Source organism: Equus przewalskii, chromosome 24 (assembly GCF_037783145.1).
Source record: "Equus przewalskii isolate Varuska chromosome 24, EquPr2, whole genome shotgun sequence".
In the NCBI taxonomy this organism is placed as follows: domain Eukaryota; kingdom Metazoa; phylum Chordata; class Mammalia; order Perissodactyla; family Equidae; genus Equus; species Equus przewalskii.
In genome coordinates this window covers 18,150,474-18,168,357 of record NC_091854.1, presented here as the reverse complement: position 1 = coordinate 18,168,357, position 17,884 = coordinate 18,150,474, and the positions used below count along the sequence as shown (strand labels likewise).

The 17,884-nt window shown below is 36.9% G+C and overlaps 1 long non-coding RNA gene across 1 annotated transcript in view; it reads left to right on the top strand.

Annotated features, from left to right (window-relative positions):
- The window catches only part of LOC139079073 (uncharacterized), a 57,090-nt gene extending 41,288 nt beyond the window's left edge, over positions 1-15,802 (top strand). The window contains exons 2-5 of the long non-coding RNA XR_011532348.1: positions 1,733-1,858; positions 4,470-4,737; positions 10,261-10,306; positions 13,220-15,802. This is a non-coding gene — a long non-coding RNA (uncharacterized lncRNA). The remainder of the gene's footprint in view (positions 1-1,732; positions 1,859-4,469; positions 4,738-10,260; positions 10,307-13,219) is intronic.
- The last annotated feature ends 2,082 nt before the right edge of the window (positions 15,803-17,884 follow it).

Below are 17,884 nucleotides of genomic sequence, written 5' to 3'. Positions count from 1 at the left end.
TTTAGACACAGACGCACAGAAAAGCACAGCCTGTTGCCAATGAAGGCAGAAATTGAGTAATGCATCTACCAATCAAGAAACTCCAAGGATTACCACACCCACCAGAAGCCAGGAGAGAGACACGAAACAAATTCTCCGTTGGAGCTCCCAAATGAACCACCTTGTGGGCACTTTAGTTTCAGACTTCAGAATTCTGGCCTCCAGGATGACGAGAGAATAAATTCCAGTGCTTTAGACCACCTAGGATGTAGTACTCTGCTATGACAGCCTCAGGAAACCAATAAAAGTCAAATTTAGTTTAACTTAGTTAGTTCAGTTTTCCCTAAATCTGGATTTAGAATATCTCATGCTGACATTTATATATTATTTGTTAGCGTGGGCATGTGTATAGGTGCAAGAGAGACAGAGAAGAAAAGGGGGAAGCAAGCTTTGGGTTAAGCAATTGTTTTGTTTTCATTAGCAGCCTAGACCAGACAGCCCAAATAGATAATTAGACCTGATTTTCTCTTGAAAGAAACTGGTTGAAAGGAAATCAAAGGAGCTGAAGTGAGGTGGCTCCCTTAGCTGTCATTTAATACTAATTCCTGATTTAGGAAACTCACCGTCAGTTATTGAAGCTGCTGCTCACTGTTGGGGTGACCCAGACCACACCATGTTCATGCGAGTGGGCATTACACTCTAAAGTAATGGGCATTCCCACTGCCAATAATTCTGAAAATAAGTTGAATGACAGAAAATGGGTTGGCACTTGAACTCGAGGAGAGTCAGTGGTTTAGGAGGTGTCTTCCTCTTATGTCTGAAGGTAAAGTTGGGCCCCGTCTTATATACATAGAGATACTTCCTTTGATGTGAGATGAGTCAGAGCCCAGAATGTAAAAGCCTATGTGTAGTTAGGCAATGTTTCATTTGAGAGTTTCATTCTGTGGGACATAATAATAGCCCTTGCTAGTAGTGATTTCGAGCCACTTTATGTCACACTTGCTTGAACATCAAGCCTTTATGAATTCTTGATAAATGTTACTTGCTTGTATGAGTTGTGCTGTGAAAACTAGCTGGAGCACTAGAATGATCAGTGGCCACGGCCAGGGAAGCAAACCAAATCTAGCAGGTAAACTGACATCGATGCAGGAGTGTGATGGGAAAATGAGATGACAGGAACAGGGTAGACTTGCTCCGGGGCATCCACGAAGCTTTCCAGGGGAACTCTCAGAAATACACAGGGTGTTGTTAAGATGTCCAAATTTTTGACATACAGAACAATGAGAACACTAGCTTTAATAATTTGGACATTTCAGCCATATCATTTTAAGTCATTTATCTAGTGAGGCTGTACTCTCACAATATCCTGTTGTGTCTGGCACATGGGAGGTGCTCAACAGATATGCCCCAATTAGGCTTTCTCTCTATTTTAAGGGTATAACAAATGAGGAATGGAAAAATTGGTAAGGTGACAGAGTTGGCATGAGAGAGGTTGAGATTTAGTACATGATTCTGTGGCCCCAAAATTCCTCACCACTCTGTCCATAGATGCCACTCCTCACTTCAAGAAATGGAATTTGCTTCTCCTTTCCTTGGATCTGGGTTGGCATATGGCTGTTCTGACCAATAGAATGAGATGGAACTGATACCCTGGGAATTAAGCAACAATTCATAATAAGCAGGAATTAAGAAGACTGGCAGTTTCTGTCTCCTTCCTTTTCAACAGCTTACTCTTGGATTGCTCTCTCTTTAGACCCAGCCCCCCTACTCTAAGAATCCTAAGCCATATACAGAGGCAATGTGGAAGAAAATTGAACTGCTCCGATCAGTGATTCCAGATCAGCTCCCAGCCAAGAGCCGGCATCAACTGTAAAGCCATGTAAGTGAACTATTTGGACATTCCAGACCAAGGCCCCAGATCACTGCAGCCTTATCAAACACAATGTGGAGCACAAGAACTGCTCAGTTGGGTCCAGTATTCCACAGAATCACAAAAGATATTAAATTTTTATTTGAAGCCAGTAAGTTGGGGGAGAGGAGAAATTCTGATTTGTTTACATAACAATGAATTACTAAAACAAATCCTATAGCCTTGGAATTAAGCTGCTAACGCCATCCAATGCACAAAAGACACACAGGCTTTTGTACCATAGTGAAAGCAGACTGATGTGCTTTTGTCATTTTTTGCCATTGTACAGATACAGAGAAAATAGTCAAACAATACTCTGAATTTGATGGGATGCTGATGGTCAGATGATGAAAATCCTTTGAACATCATCAAGACCACAACAACACTTCAGACAAAAACTCTTGCAGACATCTGTCCCTTCTTTATATGTGTGTGGGACTTGAGAGACATAATAATGCCAATAAAAGTTATTTGTAAATTTCTACTTCCTACATTCTTATAAGATGCTAGCCTTTCATTGTTTCAATTACTTATCATTGTTTAAACTAGACTTAACTTTAAAATGTATGCAATCCAATTTAACATGGAATCCAAAAAGTGAGAGTCCTGGCTGCACTATTTACATGACATTAATATCAACCCAGGAAGAGTGAGCTGGACACAAAACTTACTACTTTTACCTTATTTATTCAAGCCTCAAAACCTTGCTCTCCGTCTTTGATTAGCACTGAGAATTGTTCAGAGTTTATTGTCCATAAAATTCTTGACAAAACAAAGGTTAAATGTGCTTTGGGGGAGAAAAAGCATTATGTGAACATTATAACTATGTATGAAAACGTGTGTCATTTATCATTGCCAAGTTATTCACAAAGTGGCAACATTTCTTCTTCTTATATGAAAAATATAGACTGGCAATCAACTTAATTGTAACAACTGGATGATTTTTCAGAGACTTCAGCTATGATTACTTCTCCCTCAAAAATTTACATTGAATGAAAATGACACCATAATGCCTGAAAGTACAATAAGTAATAGACTCAAGAAAAATTATGACTCTCTGGAGACTATCTATTAAAGATCTATAAACATTTTTTATAGCAAATGAGCCATTTTAAAATCAGCTTTTATAAAACATTTTCATGAGATCCTCTATGTCTTCACAAGACTTCAATTAAACTGCCTTGGTAAAAATCAAGGATTATCTCTGATACATTTTGTTTTTTTTTGGTTTAATGTAGAAATGGAAGGTTCTCCGATTTATACTGTGACGTTTAGTGAGGTTGGGTAACTCTAGTGATAATCCTTGAGTGACAACGCTTAACTCTTCTCTCTTCACTCATGAAGAGCAAGCCAAAGTGGTGAACTGAAGCATGAAATGATGAGTGGTCAAGTACAATAAAACATAAAAACAAACACAATAAAACAGTCCCATTTGATTTTCTTTCCTATACTTACCCTGAGCTGGAGGTACAGTTCATGTTTCAATCTTCAGAGACTAAAGTCTGTTGTGTAGTCCTTTATATGACTGAAGGAAGGGTGAGACTTGCCTAATCGTTGTTCTTTGACTTAATTTAACTAGTTTTTCATATTGATGAGACAAATAACACTAATGAGCTAAATTAAATTAGCTGGGGCATTTGTTTTTATAGTTACATATCATAACATTTCCAACTTTTTAAATACTTTTTGATTCAATACTAAAAATTCATGACCTATAAATGCCATTTATTATGCCACTTAAAATTGGGTGACATAAAATCTGTATGCAAGAAAATCTAACTTTAAACAGCAATTATGTTCTTTAATATAAGTAGTGTGGCCATGAATGTCCACTTCATTGTTATTCTTCTAATAGTACTTATGTATTTTATTTGATATGTTATTATAGATGACATATTTTAGAAATATGAATTTATATATTTTATTTAAACAAAATGAAATTAATTAGTTCTCTTCTATGTGTATAGCAATTTTGTAAAACTAGATATATTTTGACTCTTAAGATTAAGAGAGACATTATTTTGTGCACACACTATAGAAGATATCAGTTTTCTTCCAAAAATCACATAATTATTTAGATTTTCTTTTAAAACAGAAGTTTCGGAACACCTGTATGAACTACTACATGCAGTACGGTAATTAGTGTGCTATCAGCCTACACCAATTTCTGGGTAGTACATAAAACTATGATCATCATTGAGGTACTGTATTGTTACTTATTGCTCCATAAGAAAACACCACAAAACTTAATGGCTTAAAACACCAATTCTGGCTTACAATTATTTGGGTCTAGCATTTGGGCAGGATGCATAGGGCTCAGTTCACCTCTGCTCCATAGATCCCAGGGCTGACCTTAAACTAGAGCTATAAGACTCAAGATGACTTCACTCACATATCTGGTACCAGTGTTATGTTGGCTCAAAACAGTTGGGGCTGGCTAGGACAACTGAATTGCTCCTTTCTTGGTGTTGGCTGGGCTTTCTCATAAGTTTGGAGCTTTGGCTCTCCTTCACAGGACCTCTCCCTCTGCTTGATTTCTTATCCCCCAAGACCTCTCTTCCCACTTGGCTTCTCTCTACAGTAGGATATCCTGGACTTCTTACGTGGTGACTGCAGTTCTTCTGAATAAAAGCAGAAGGAAACAGCCTCTTAAATTCTGGTCTCAGAAGTCCCAGAACATCACTCCTTGCATTGTATTGGGAAAAGAAACTCACAAGGCCAGCGCAGATCAAAGAGATGGGAAAATACATTCTACCTCTTGATGGCAGGAGCAGCAAAGACATGGCAAAAGTCCATGGTCACAGGGAGGCATCATTTATTGTGGGACCACTTTTGACAATCTACTACAGGTATACATAAATTTTCCTAATGTTTTTTAATTGGAACAAAATATGTTACTCTTCAGGGAAGTGTTTCATGAATTAGCTAAATGTCTGCTATTTAGTATTGTTTTTCTGATCTGCTTTTAGACTATAAATTTGGTAGAAAAATTTTTCTTACGTTACCATTTTTAAGCTCCTACTTAAAGCCTATGGAGCAAAAGTTTTTCTTTTTAATTAAAATGAAGCTTTTGAAATATTATTGGAATCGAACTTTAAAATATATATATATATATATATATATACAGTGGAAAATTCAGAAGTATTCGGAGACACTTTCTGATTTCATTTTTCTCTCTCCTATTGCTAGTGAATAGCAAATATATATTTAGGGAATTTTTCCTGTAGCTTTACTATGTCCTCCATGTGTTTCCCTCTGAACTTCAGTCAAGGCATCTCTTTTCCTAGGCTTCTCTTTTTTTTAGTTTAACTATGATAATTATTTTATTAAAACACAAGATGCAAAGAGAATACAGTAATTACTCATTTGTTATTTCATTTACTCATATTATTAAAATTGATTGATCATGTGCTGTGTATCAGGTACTGGAATTAATTCTATAAAGCACACTCCTTCACCCCCAAAACCTTCCACTGGGAAAAGAAAACAAGTGAACACTTAATTATGATACAATGTGATAACTGCAACCATTATAGTCAAAACAAGTGTATTGAGCAAAACAATAAAGGAACTCTGGTGCAAAGGATTTGGGCAAACACCATTGGCATCACTTGGTGCAGGCTGGAACTCACAGCTGAACAGTCAACTCTGGTCTGCCTTCTTGTTAACCTGCAGACAGGTATGCGTGAGCCAGGCACTGGGAGAGCTGTGGAGACTATGCTTTCTATGACAGATGATGATTTAGGATCAAAGTAATAAATATAGAGAAAAATGAATATGTAATAGATGTTTGTAAAAACGTGTTTATACATACAAATAAACAAACTCGTTTATACAATACATGTATATATCTATGTATATATACATGGACATGATTTTTAAATTCTTAAATATAATTTATATACATATTTTTTAAGATTGGCACCTGAGCTAACAACTGTTGCCAATCTATTTTTTTTCTTTCTGCTTTTTCTCCTCAAATCCCCCCAGTACATAGTTGTATATTTTAGTTGTGGGTCCTTCTAGTTGTGGCACGTGGGACGCCACCTCAACATGGCTTGATGAGTGGTGCCATGTCCGTGCCCAGGCTCCAAACCAGTGAAACCCTGTGCCGCTGCAGTGGAGCACACGAAATTAACCACTTGGCCATGGGGTCGGCCCCTATAATTTATATTTTAACTATCACTTTAGGTTGATAGTACAGACTGACTCTTCTCTCTTCACCTCCAGGTTTGGGGTTTCTACCTGCAACCTGGGATAGCTGGAGTTGGTGCTTACATAATAAAACCAAGTCATTAGGGGAAAGAGGTATAAGGGTCTTGGTGGTCAAGAAGCACCTTCTCCTCCTATACTTTTATCTTCTCCCAGGTTCAACTGTGGACATCCTCCTCTGTGCCTTCTTTGAGCTTCCAAAGCTACTAGATGACAGAGTGGGGGTGGGGCTGGGGAGTGATGATCTTGAGGGTTCCTGCATTTATCTCCACTGGAATTTGTTGATGTATTTCCTTTTGTCCTGTCATAGCACAGTCCAATCAGAGAGAAACAGTGGGGCTCTTGTGAAACTGAAAGGACTCTTAGGCTGTGTTCTCTTTCAACCAATTCTACAATGTTCTAAGAAAAGTAGCGGAAATCTTGCATTTTCACCCAGGCTCTATCTCAGGATTGTCTATGTAGACCTGCTACAACTGGTCCTTCTCTTTTACTCTTCGACACCAAGATGCTGTGGGAAAAAATTCAAAGGTTGGTTGAGCCCTAAATTACAGCAAAGTAACTATACTAACCTCCCTGTACTCTTGGATCCCCAGATCTCTCTAGCGATTTACAGCATCCTGGGCTTTGACTCCAGGAGTGTGCTTTCAGAGATACATGACAGTGGCTAATGTGTTTGCTCGTCTCTCTGCTCTTCCTCCTCCTTCCTCTGGATTGAATAATTGTTAGAGTTTGTAATAATCACCATTCTTCTCTCCATATTGCTTATACCAGGATCTGCCAAGCACTTGATGTTCTTGTGTGTTGTACCTTCAGACAGTCTTTCCTGGGATTAACAATGCCATCTATGCTTTGGAGTCTTAAAGCTAAACACTGATTACTTATTTTCCTGAAATTTCTGTAGTAATAGCCTTACCTTAAAGGTAATAAAGATAAAATCTCTTAGCGTCCTAACTGAGAAAGGAGAGGGCTCTTGTCAAGATTGAGCAGAACTGAAGCTGGGGTGGTGAAGGGATGGGTAAAAACTCTTTGGAAAACCTTTTACAACATCAGTCTGACCCAGACAAAGCCCAGTGAAGAATGAGTCTGGCCAACAGTATCTGACTGCATTGGATGAAAGAAAAGAAATAAAGCATGACCACAGGTAGCTTGGTGGTGCCGTTCAGCAAAATGGACAGCAGGAGTAAAAGCAAGTTCTGGGAGAGATGATGAGCTAGCCCACCCATCGAAGTGTAATGTTTTAAGAAGAATAACTTCGTCTGGGTTTGAGATTGCTGTCATTTAGTATATTACTGAACCCACAAACAAGCATTACAAAGGTCATGTATGAAAAAAATATGTCAAACTATATTGGCTTCATGGGCCCCAATGATAAATGTTATTTGTAGCATGAATTTTTGGTATTTCTGAGGCAAAGTTTGCCCATATGAGCAAAGAATCCTCAGGAATATTAGTAAATATTGGAAATAGTAGCTAGTTCCCCAGTCTGTATGCATGGAAGGAATCTCAGGAAGAAGTGGGTTTTAAAGCAATTCTAAAAAAATAACAGTGAAAAAGAAATGTTTTCATTTTCTAAATAAATACTAACTGTGGCAGAGATTGCTAGTCATCTTCCAACACCTACTCTTTCCTTCTTTCATAGTAATATTTATGAAATTGCCTATTTTTAGCTCTCTACCCTGAAAACCAATACATTTCCTCACTGACCACCATCCTGGGCCTTGTGGCTAAGTTCTAGCTGATAAGATGTAAGGAAAGGTGTTTTGTGTGTCTCATGCTTCCTTCCTTGAAATATAGCTGGAATGTACACTCCCTGGCTTCTTCATCATCCCCTCCTCCTTCCTGTGGGTTGGAATGCCAGCATGATAGCTAGAGAGGACGGTCTTTTGGCATTATGAATCGGCCATGCCTGAGAGAATAAGACAGAGGGAGCGTGGCATTCTAAGGACATTGGGGAACAAAGTTGCCCTATCATCTCTAACAATCTTCTCTGGACTTTTATGTGAGAGAAATAACATGTTTCTTTATTGAGCTACTGCTTTGGGATCTCTGTTTCTCACAGCCGACATTAATCCTAAGAGATATATTAATCCTAAGAGATATATTAAATAACTATTTCTTTTCTCAAGATAAGTTGAACTTTGGGTGGCAAAACTAACCTGAAAAACAGATAGAAATGAGTTAAGCATTAGCAAAAGTTCTGACTACTGGATCTCCATTCCTCTCTAGGGACACATTCTTCATTCTGACATTGTCAATTTATTTTATTCATCTTTTGTTGACTTCCTTAGCATCATATTTGCATACCATTAGGGCTTTCTTTTTGTTGCCCCTATAATATAGATCAGAACTTGGATCTGCAGATCCCCCTATGCTTTAATGCCTTTGCTTACACTATCTCAAACTAAACCATATTTAATATATTCAGCTATTTCACTGATTGATCCTTTAACACTTCTCTCAAGCCCTGAAAGCTATGTGATCAAAGAGTTTCACTTTCCGTGCATCCAAGTGATCTGGAATAATTGCTACTTTACTGCCATGGAAGTTTAGTTGTCTCCTCGAGTGCTTTTGGGCAATACAGCGTGGTGGGCTCTTAATGTCCTATTTTCACCACTTAGTATCTACTGACCTTAGGCAAATTTCTTATCAATTTTACAACCTCCCTTTATTTTTTCCTTAATTTTAAAATGGAATATTAATGAAAATAAAATTAAATAACCCAAGGAGAGCAATTAGCTGAAGCCCTGTTAGAATAAGTGTACTACATATACTAATTAGAAATAGTAAAGGATTTTATTTCTACTTTGCAATCTTGAAAAAACAGTGAAATCATCTGTTATTTTCCCTTTTTAAGATAACATTGCACATATTAATTCATTTATTCAGCAAATATCTCTGACTTATTTTTATGCCAGGTATTGGAAATACTGTCTAACAGACAAACATGACCCCCACTGTCACAGGTCTTCTCATTTGCTTCTTTGTATATAAAATTCACCTGTCAGATAATTGACATATCTTTTGGGCTTGATATTCTTTCAGGAGTTCTGTGATTTTCTTATGTGTCTTTTTATATTTTTACACTGTCTCTTGGTAATTGTCTAGAGAAATGATGCATTACTGCTTAATTTGTTTTAATTCATTTTTCTAGGTATGTGTATGGGACTGCATATGCTTCAACGATAGTCATTTAATTAAAGATAAGTGATTATTTGGATGATAAGCCACAAATAAAAGAAAGATTTGGAAGAATGGTTTGAAAATGGTAGTTTTATATTTGTTTGCCAAAAAGTCAGATCCCAGTGAAATCTTAGATTGGCTGCTTGATCTATTTAAGTTTCTGTTTTTCATTGGAAAAAAATCGACTTTGAAAGTTTATTTTTTTTCTTAGAAACGCAGTTTGGATATTATAGATGAAAAGTATTCAGAAATCTTAGCAGCGTGTCTCTGTGATTCAGCATAAGGGAAGGTGGGCCATCAGGAAGAGGACTCAGTACACAGTCGGTTCATCTGCTGTGCGATCAGGCCTCCCCGACATGGCAATGCTCTCATTTCCCCTCTCTTCCCTCACATAGCTTCCTTCTCACACCTTCATTACACCGCCTGCCCCTCCATCAAAAACTTGCTCATTACTTATTGTCAAATTATTGCTCCTGAACTAGATAAAAGAACTTTAGTTCCCCCAGCTGATGAAAAAAATGGAGAAAGAAACATTCTTTCTGTTAGCACTTCATTTTTGTCACATGTTTGCCACCTTACCCAATGGAGAAAGTAAGTAAAATATAAAAAATCTCTGTCAGAAACTTGAAAATGGTGTTAGTGGAGAGCTCCTAAAGAACCCCAAAGGGCATCACCAGATTTGCACACAGAAATCTTTCCTAGTTGAGATGGTAAAGTAAGTCTATTTATTAAAAATCTGCAACATATCACATTATGCAGTATAAATCAACATAATGTGATATGATCTGACATCAAGTTAAAAAAGTGCCTTTTCTGCTTCTGCTCAGACCATATGTTCAAATTATTAAAAATATTCACAAATACTTCTGTTTTTTTGAACAAACCCAGGCTTCTCTCAAATAAACCATCTTGACTTACGTATTGTTTGGGTGGAAAGATATTTTCTTCTCTTGGGTAATTTATTATCATTTATTTTACAGATAATGTTTTGATGTTTTGCCAGGAAAGCTTTTATAAAAGAAGCAGGTAGGTACACACATATATATACACACAAAGTAAACTACTGTCAAAAAGCAAGGCCTTACTGTACAATGAAGATATATAACGTATTTGGAAAATAGAAACATTTACTCGTGATATCAGATGCTCCTTATAGTAAAAGCTTCTGAATATTCTACCTTACTTTAGACTCTTAATATCCAAATATGAGTCGTTGAATATCTAAATATGATTGCCTGTTCATTGTCGCTAATTTTGACCCGAATTCTGTTGACTGAGCAATCTCCAAAAACCTGCTCACCCATGGGTAACGAGAAGCTAAGCTTTTTCAAAAAAAAAATAATTATTCCATGCAATTTATGGGAAAACAGCCAAGTTGGCAAGTTTAAAAAAATACACACACAAACGCTGGAACATCTTGCCTGGGTTGATGACATGACAGCCTTGTAGTATATGACCAGCTGGGAGCTGGCTGGGGTTCAGAAATGGACTCAAGACAGCGGAGCAGAATGCAAGACGAGGTGGCCCTTCGCTAGCGTGGCTGCTTTGTTAACACCAGCCAGAAGAGCGCTTGCTGCTCTAGCTTTCCCTCGCTCTGCCCATAGCTGATTTCTTGTCGGCAGCAGAAAAATGTGACAGCAGGGGATACAAGAGAATGTGAAATGAGACTGCACAATCTGCTCGAGCTCCCATCACAGTCTCCAGGCCTGTTTCTCATCTTGCTCTGGATCCCCCCCTGAGCTGATGCAAGCATGGAGTTCCTGCGGACTTCCAAGGGGTTTCCGTGCTTCTAGTAGAATGGAAGGTAGGAGGGAGGCAGAGGAGCAGGACACGGGAGCCAATACAGTTACTTGGTTCATTATCATTTCCTTGAAATAAAGTCCAATGGTCTCAGGTCAAACTCCAAAAAAAAAAAACCCACCTCATTTATAAAGGTTTCAAAAGCTCACTTTTGCCTTTTTAATGTCTCTGCATTTCTTGGTTTTTTTCATCTTTTTTTAAACCGACCCAGAGAATGCTGAAAAAACAGAGAACAACCATGGTATTTTCAGTCCAACTAGCAACAGGATGCTTTCAAAATTTTGCAAGATAGTCCTTTCCCCCCAGACTTGCAGTTCAGTTGTGCAGACATGAGAATTTCCATATTTTGGTAAAGTTCAAGTAAGCGTCCTCCAAACTTTGGCATTTATCTGGACCAGTGTGAATGTTGCATTTTTTTTTTAATTCACCCAACACTAATTACTTTAATATTTTGAGATAACAAATACTGATCTGTAATCTTTCCTGGGGGAAAATATCTGAGGTTCCCCTAAGAAATAGTTTTTTATTAATATCCTTGAGGCTCTTGAAACATTGGGTATTGTTATGTCAGCACATCTGTGTATCTTGATGGAAATTAACTATCTGGCATTACTGACCCAGAAGGGCAATGTCTGAGGTCCTTTGATGAGAGGAGATACAACTATAATGAAAATTTAAGGATTCTTCTCCTTATCCTTCCCTTCTCAATTTATATTGCAGCCTCTCTGGCCATTAGGAAAGGGAAGGAAATAGTGTAAATTTCTTAATAGCTAAATGAGGCCTGAAATAGACCTACAAATTTAAAAGTCTGTAACCCTAAGCATAAAGAGAAATTAACTACCTTCCAGCATTCCTTTAGAAATGACAACTCTTTATCTAGCAATAATAATAAAGACTGGAAAAGTTTACGCTCTAATTTAATAGCTAAGCATTCTTTTAAAAATTTACTTCTACCAATCTTTCATGCTTGGTCAGCCATAAGAAATAAAATGTTGAAAATCTCATAAGCACTTATATGAATTTGTGTTTAGCATGCAGTACCCTATTATATTTGCAAAAAATATGCTAATTAGGAATTATAAATTAAAATATGTAAGGTAAAATAAATTCTAATTGCCTTAGCTGTGAAATAAAAGACTGCCCTTTATTCAAGTGTTGATAACTCCTCAAGAGAGCAAATTTGGGTATCTGTATAAACTAACAACTCAGCCAACTTACACCCAGTTCTCTCTCATAACTTAAGTTTCCTTTTCTATTTACATTTTTTTTTTACTGAGGAAGATTAGCTCTGAGCTAACATCCGTTGCCAATCTTCCCCTGTTTTTGCTTAAGGAAGATTCACCCTGAGCTAACATCTGCACCAATCTTCCTTTATTTTATATGCGGGTCACTGCCACAGCATGGCTAATGAGTGGTGTATGTCCATGCCCGGGATCCGAACCCATGAACTCAGGCCACTGAAGTGGAGCAGGCCAAACTGAATGACTAAGCCATGGGGCCAGCCCCAGGCTTCTTTTTTTGAAGTGGCTTTCCTGGTGGATATTCTATGCTCTAATTGACTTCTTTCTCTAGACCTCATGAACCTTTTCTTCTCATTTGTTCTCTGTTATATTTCTCCTTCACTATCTCAGCTCCTAGCTAGATTTAACTTACTTGGCTTTAACTTCTTATAATTTCAGGATTCAAAATAGATATTTAGGATAATAATAATAATAATAAGAAGAAGAAATGAACAAGGAAAAGAAGAGTGGCAAGCTATGATTTATTGATTATCGATCATATGTGGCACTTTGTATTGAATGTAGCACATATGTGATCTCATTTAATTTTGATAATGCCATAAAACAGTCATTTTTATCTTCATTTAAGAAAGGAGTAAATTTAGGCTTAAAAAATGTAACTAAATTTAGCAAAATCACATGGTTAGAGAATAATAAAACTGGAAATTAAATCTTGGTCTCTGTGAGTCCGACACTAATACTCATCAACACTAAGTTATATCTTTCCCTTATTCATGGATTTTCATCCCCATTTTTATGAAATGTCTGCCCAGATCATAAACAAATTGAAAATATATCTTGCTTAGCCCAACCATGAAGCATGGTCTTAATATCTTGTAACAATTTTTTTATCATCCAGCCAGCCCTGCACGGACAGATTTTGTTTGTAACCTGTGATGATGCTGCCAAATTTGTGTGAAAGGTATGAACCTGACAGTAGCAACAGCCCATAAAACTCTGATATTGAAAAATCTTGTTTTCTTTATTTTTATGTAATTCAATTTAATTTCTAGCTTGAGCTCCCATTATTGCACGATGGCAAAAAATCTGATCTACTTAATTCTAGTTCTTCATGGACCAATTCAGTGTTATCTCAGTCATTATAGGCTTACAACATAGTCTCATTTAGTGATAAAATTCCATCTCCAATGCATCTCTTTCTCCTTGAAGAAATTCTGAGGTGATGTCATTTCAGAACTAGCATTGAATATAGTAGTATCACATTTGTCTTCCTCTGTCTCGTTTCTCTTCTAACCTTTCCTTCCCTTTTAAAATTATCTTATCAGACCATTTGCGTAGAAAAACAAAGTAATATCTGGATATCTGTGGGCCTAGTTTTGGCTATCACTTGGCTAACCCTCTCATAGTCAATCCACTGATATTTCGGCTATGTCTTTGCTCCATCTCAAGGAGGGCGACGTATAAGGGATATCCTAGGATACATTCTCTCCTGGCTTTTCCCAGGCTTCCATGAGTCTTGCTGGCATGCTTTCTTTATCAAGTGTCAACAGTATCTTACTTGAGAACCAAAGGACCTTCAGGATGTCCTCACAAAAAAATCAAAATGCCAACTCAAGCCCTCTCGTTTTCAAAGTAGAGTATGCTTTCCTCCTTGAGTGTGAACTGGGCTTTCTATCTTCCAAAAACAAAGAAAGGGAAAAAAGTAACTACAGTGAAGAAACATCTTAAGTGCCTCCCTAACCAAGTGATTGACGGAGGTTAATAACCAAAGATAGTCGTGTTGATATTATGCATCATGATGTGATGAGAAGGGCAACTCATCTCCGTAGTATTCTTTGCAAGACCTGTGAGAAGCCATTAGACAAACCCAAATCAAGGAACATTCTATGCAATACCTGATCATTACTCTTAAAAACTGTTGAGGTCATAAGAAAAAGAAAACTGAGAAATTGCCATAGATCAGAGGAGACTAATGCAACAAGACAACTAAGAGCAATGTGATATCATGGACTAGATCCTGCAATAGGAAAAGGACTTTCATTAGAGAAAAAATGCATGAAATCCATGTAAAATCAGTAGTTTACACACTAGTATTGCACCAACATTACCTTCTAGTTTTGACAAATGTCCTATTGCTTTGTAATTTGTTAACAAAAGGGAAAATTTCTTGAAGAGTATAAAAATCTCTCTATACTGTCTCTGCAACTTTTCTATAAATCAAAAATCATTATAAAATAAAAAGGTTTAAAAAAATTGGGCTATGTATACACCAGGTATATGAGATGATTGAATTGAGCTGTAGGAAGAAAAGATTATGAGACATCCTTAATCACAGCATGTGAGATCATCCTCTGACACATACTGAGGAAAGCAAGGGAGTGCTACCTGGATGGGCAGGGCCATCCTCACTCCTTTGTTATGTATCAGTATATTATGAGGTATTGCATTTTATTAATGTGAATATATGGACCACATTATCTAAATAGAAGAATTTCCAAATATTTTGAAAAGAGCAGATATTTTGAAGGAAAATCCTGCATACCACACAGAGATACTTTTCATATCTTATGAGAGTGCACTTAAGGAATTATCAGAGTTAAAGATGAGTTATATATTTTTCTTTTAATAAAATAAGTATTCCAAAATTGCCACATTTTAGCAATGAGTAAGAATGTAGTTGCTTCCCAAAGAACCTCCTACTATAGAGAGAAGGTTTGGAAAAATGACATTTATAAACGTGTCCGGCTTTGGATAAATTTGTTGCTGAAAGCAAACAGCGTCACCTATAAAAACTCTCCTATCAGCATGCTTTAAAACATCAGAATTCTAATTCTTAATCTGATTAAGAATCTTCCAAATGAATTTCTGTGACTGGCTTTGAGCATATTTTGTAAAAATATGAAAATGCAGCATTTTCTAGCTTGAAAGAACAACTGATGAACATCAGGGAAGCTCAAAGCCTGCTAGCCAATTTCAGCAAAATATTTTCATTATTAGTGGGTGAGATTGAAACATGAGTCTCAAGATTTAGTAAATGCAGGCAACATGCATTTCTTCTATTTGCATCTACGAATCTTACCACTTGACTTCTCCAATAATGATAGTCATTAAACTAATAAACAGTTGTCTCAATAAAGAGAATTTAGAAACAGGCCTGCAAATCATTTTCTAGCACAAAGTTTTAAATCAAGATATTCATGACTTTGATAGATATTTAATGACGCTGAAAGCATCAAATAATTTTAATAAAATTTTAAAAAGATTTTAGCACCACTGATAAATGGAACAGGACATTTTCCAAAAATGTTTTTATCTCATTCATTTTAATTTCATATGTTTGTGGACATTAACACAAATTCATTACTATAGTAATATACGCATACCTTGTAAAGATTTTTATAAGTATATAACGATTCATATATTAAGGAATAACTGGCTTTTTTTTTTAATAACTGTGGCTATTATGTCTCAAAAAAAAAAATGTAAACAACTGCTTCTCATGGGTCCTCGTTATCCACTCTGAGCTGTGGTTCTCTTCTCTGCTTCCTGAACTTAAAGAGATTTCCAACATGGAGTGGAAGGTGGGCAGCGATGAATGTTCCTTAACAGGCTCTAACTCTTCTTTTCCTCTCCAACTCTTCACCTTGTTTCTTGATCGAGAACAGAGAAAGAAGACTGATTTTAGCCAGGTTATATATACTTTCAAACTTTTCTGCCTTACATCAACTCTTGAACCCACAGGTAAAAATTACAAATTATCACTTTACTGTCTTTTAACTTTATGCTTTTTTTTCTGGGGAAAATAGCAGCCCTCTATCTCCACTTTGAATGAAGCAGTTATCAGAAAAAATGAAATTTAACAATTAATGTAGATGCTATTGTTACAACTCATTTGTACACAGGTCAGATAGAAAATAACTACTCTAAGATCATTTAAGAAGTAAAATCTATCATGAGAGAGGTCCATCTCGGATGATTCACAGTGAAATGAGTTCCTGAATTTACAAGGCAGCCTCAGCTAAGACCAGGACATGGAGCCAAAGGACAGCCAGGCATCAGGGTATTGCAAACTGCAGCGGATGTGCTTTGCTACAAAAGAAAGTCATCATGCAGACCGCACGTGCCAATGTGGCACAGATTTTAAAAAATGAACCCTCAGGCTCCGAAAAAAATTAATGAGTTTGCCTCTCCTTTCTGTGACCTTTCAGTTAGGTTTTCATGGGAATTTGTTTTCTTTGTTTTAGCCTGAGCTGTTCTGGGGAGTCACAGTGGGATAGTGAATCTGCAAAAGTGCTCTCATGGCATGGATTTTGCAATCTACCACTGAGTTGTTGGCTCTTAAGTACTTGAAGGTTTTCACCTAGGCAAATTTGTGAAGAAGTCAAACGTCGTCTTACAAAATCCGACCCAGGGTTCCTCTTTCTAGGTGTTTTCCTCTTTGAAAATATTTTTTCTGCAAAGACCCTATTCATCTCATTGCCACTCCTTTTTTCATCTTTCAAACCCTGCTTTCATTAACAGGTCATATTAATTTAGTCAACGTATCACTAGAGGGTAGAAAATAGGGACAAGAGAAATAGGCCTGAGGTCAGAAAACTTGGCCTAAAAATCTGACGTTGCCATTTGCTATGCGACTGAGGCCAAATGAATTGCATTTTTGTCCTCAGTTTCTTATTCTATAATATAAGGCTAATAACCTCTGCCTTGATTCACATAATATAGATTCCCGCCTCTGCACACTGCATCCCCTCTCGCCACTCAGCACTCAGTGAGCTTTGAGTGGGATTGACCCCTGCTCAGATCCAGAATGGATCTCTGTTTGGTCTAAGTTTATCAGCTAATTTCATCCCATCTGCCATCAAGACTGGCTCCTAGATAGACAGTAATTTAGGACTATGTGAATAGGCCTCATTCTTCCCACAGCAGTTGGTCTGGTGGTCGACTTGGAAATTTAACTTGTCCAATCAGCATGGAAAGAGCATCTCTTTTCTTCAAGCTATATGTTGTGTGGGTATGAACCTTGGTCAGAGCCAAAGGTTATTCAGAGATATGAAATTAACCATGAACTAGTAAAAATATCTAATATTTTCCAAACAATTGCCTTCATAGCACTATATATCCTGCAACAAAACCCTTAAAGCTTTTAGAAATTTCAATGAATTCAGTCTAATGAGCCCAACTCCATAGCTGATCACAGGCCCTGCAATATACAGAATCATGGGAAAACTACAAAAATATCTTTTTTGCTTGTCAGTCTATTTCTTACCAAATTATTCTGTTTTAGTTGACTTTGCTTAAACACAATTCTTCTAATTTATTTCAGGATTCAGAAAATATGAAACCACAACATGAATTAGAAATAGTGAAGGAAGAAAGAGAGAAAAGCAAAGTTAGGAACAGAAACTTGAGATAAGATTAAGGTTAATGAAAATCTACTATACATTTATACGCAAATGCAAAGGGTAGATTATAACTTTTATTTTAAGCTAGGCTGGTAAATTTGCTTTATATAAAATTTGAAGTCTACTAGTTTGGAGATGTCTACGTATAGCACAGTGTTGAT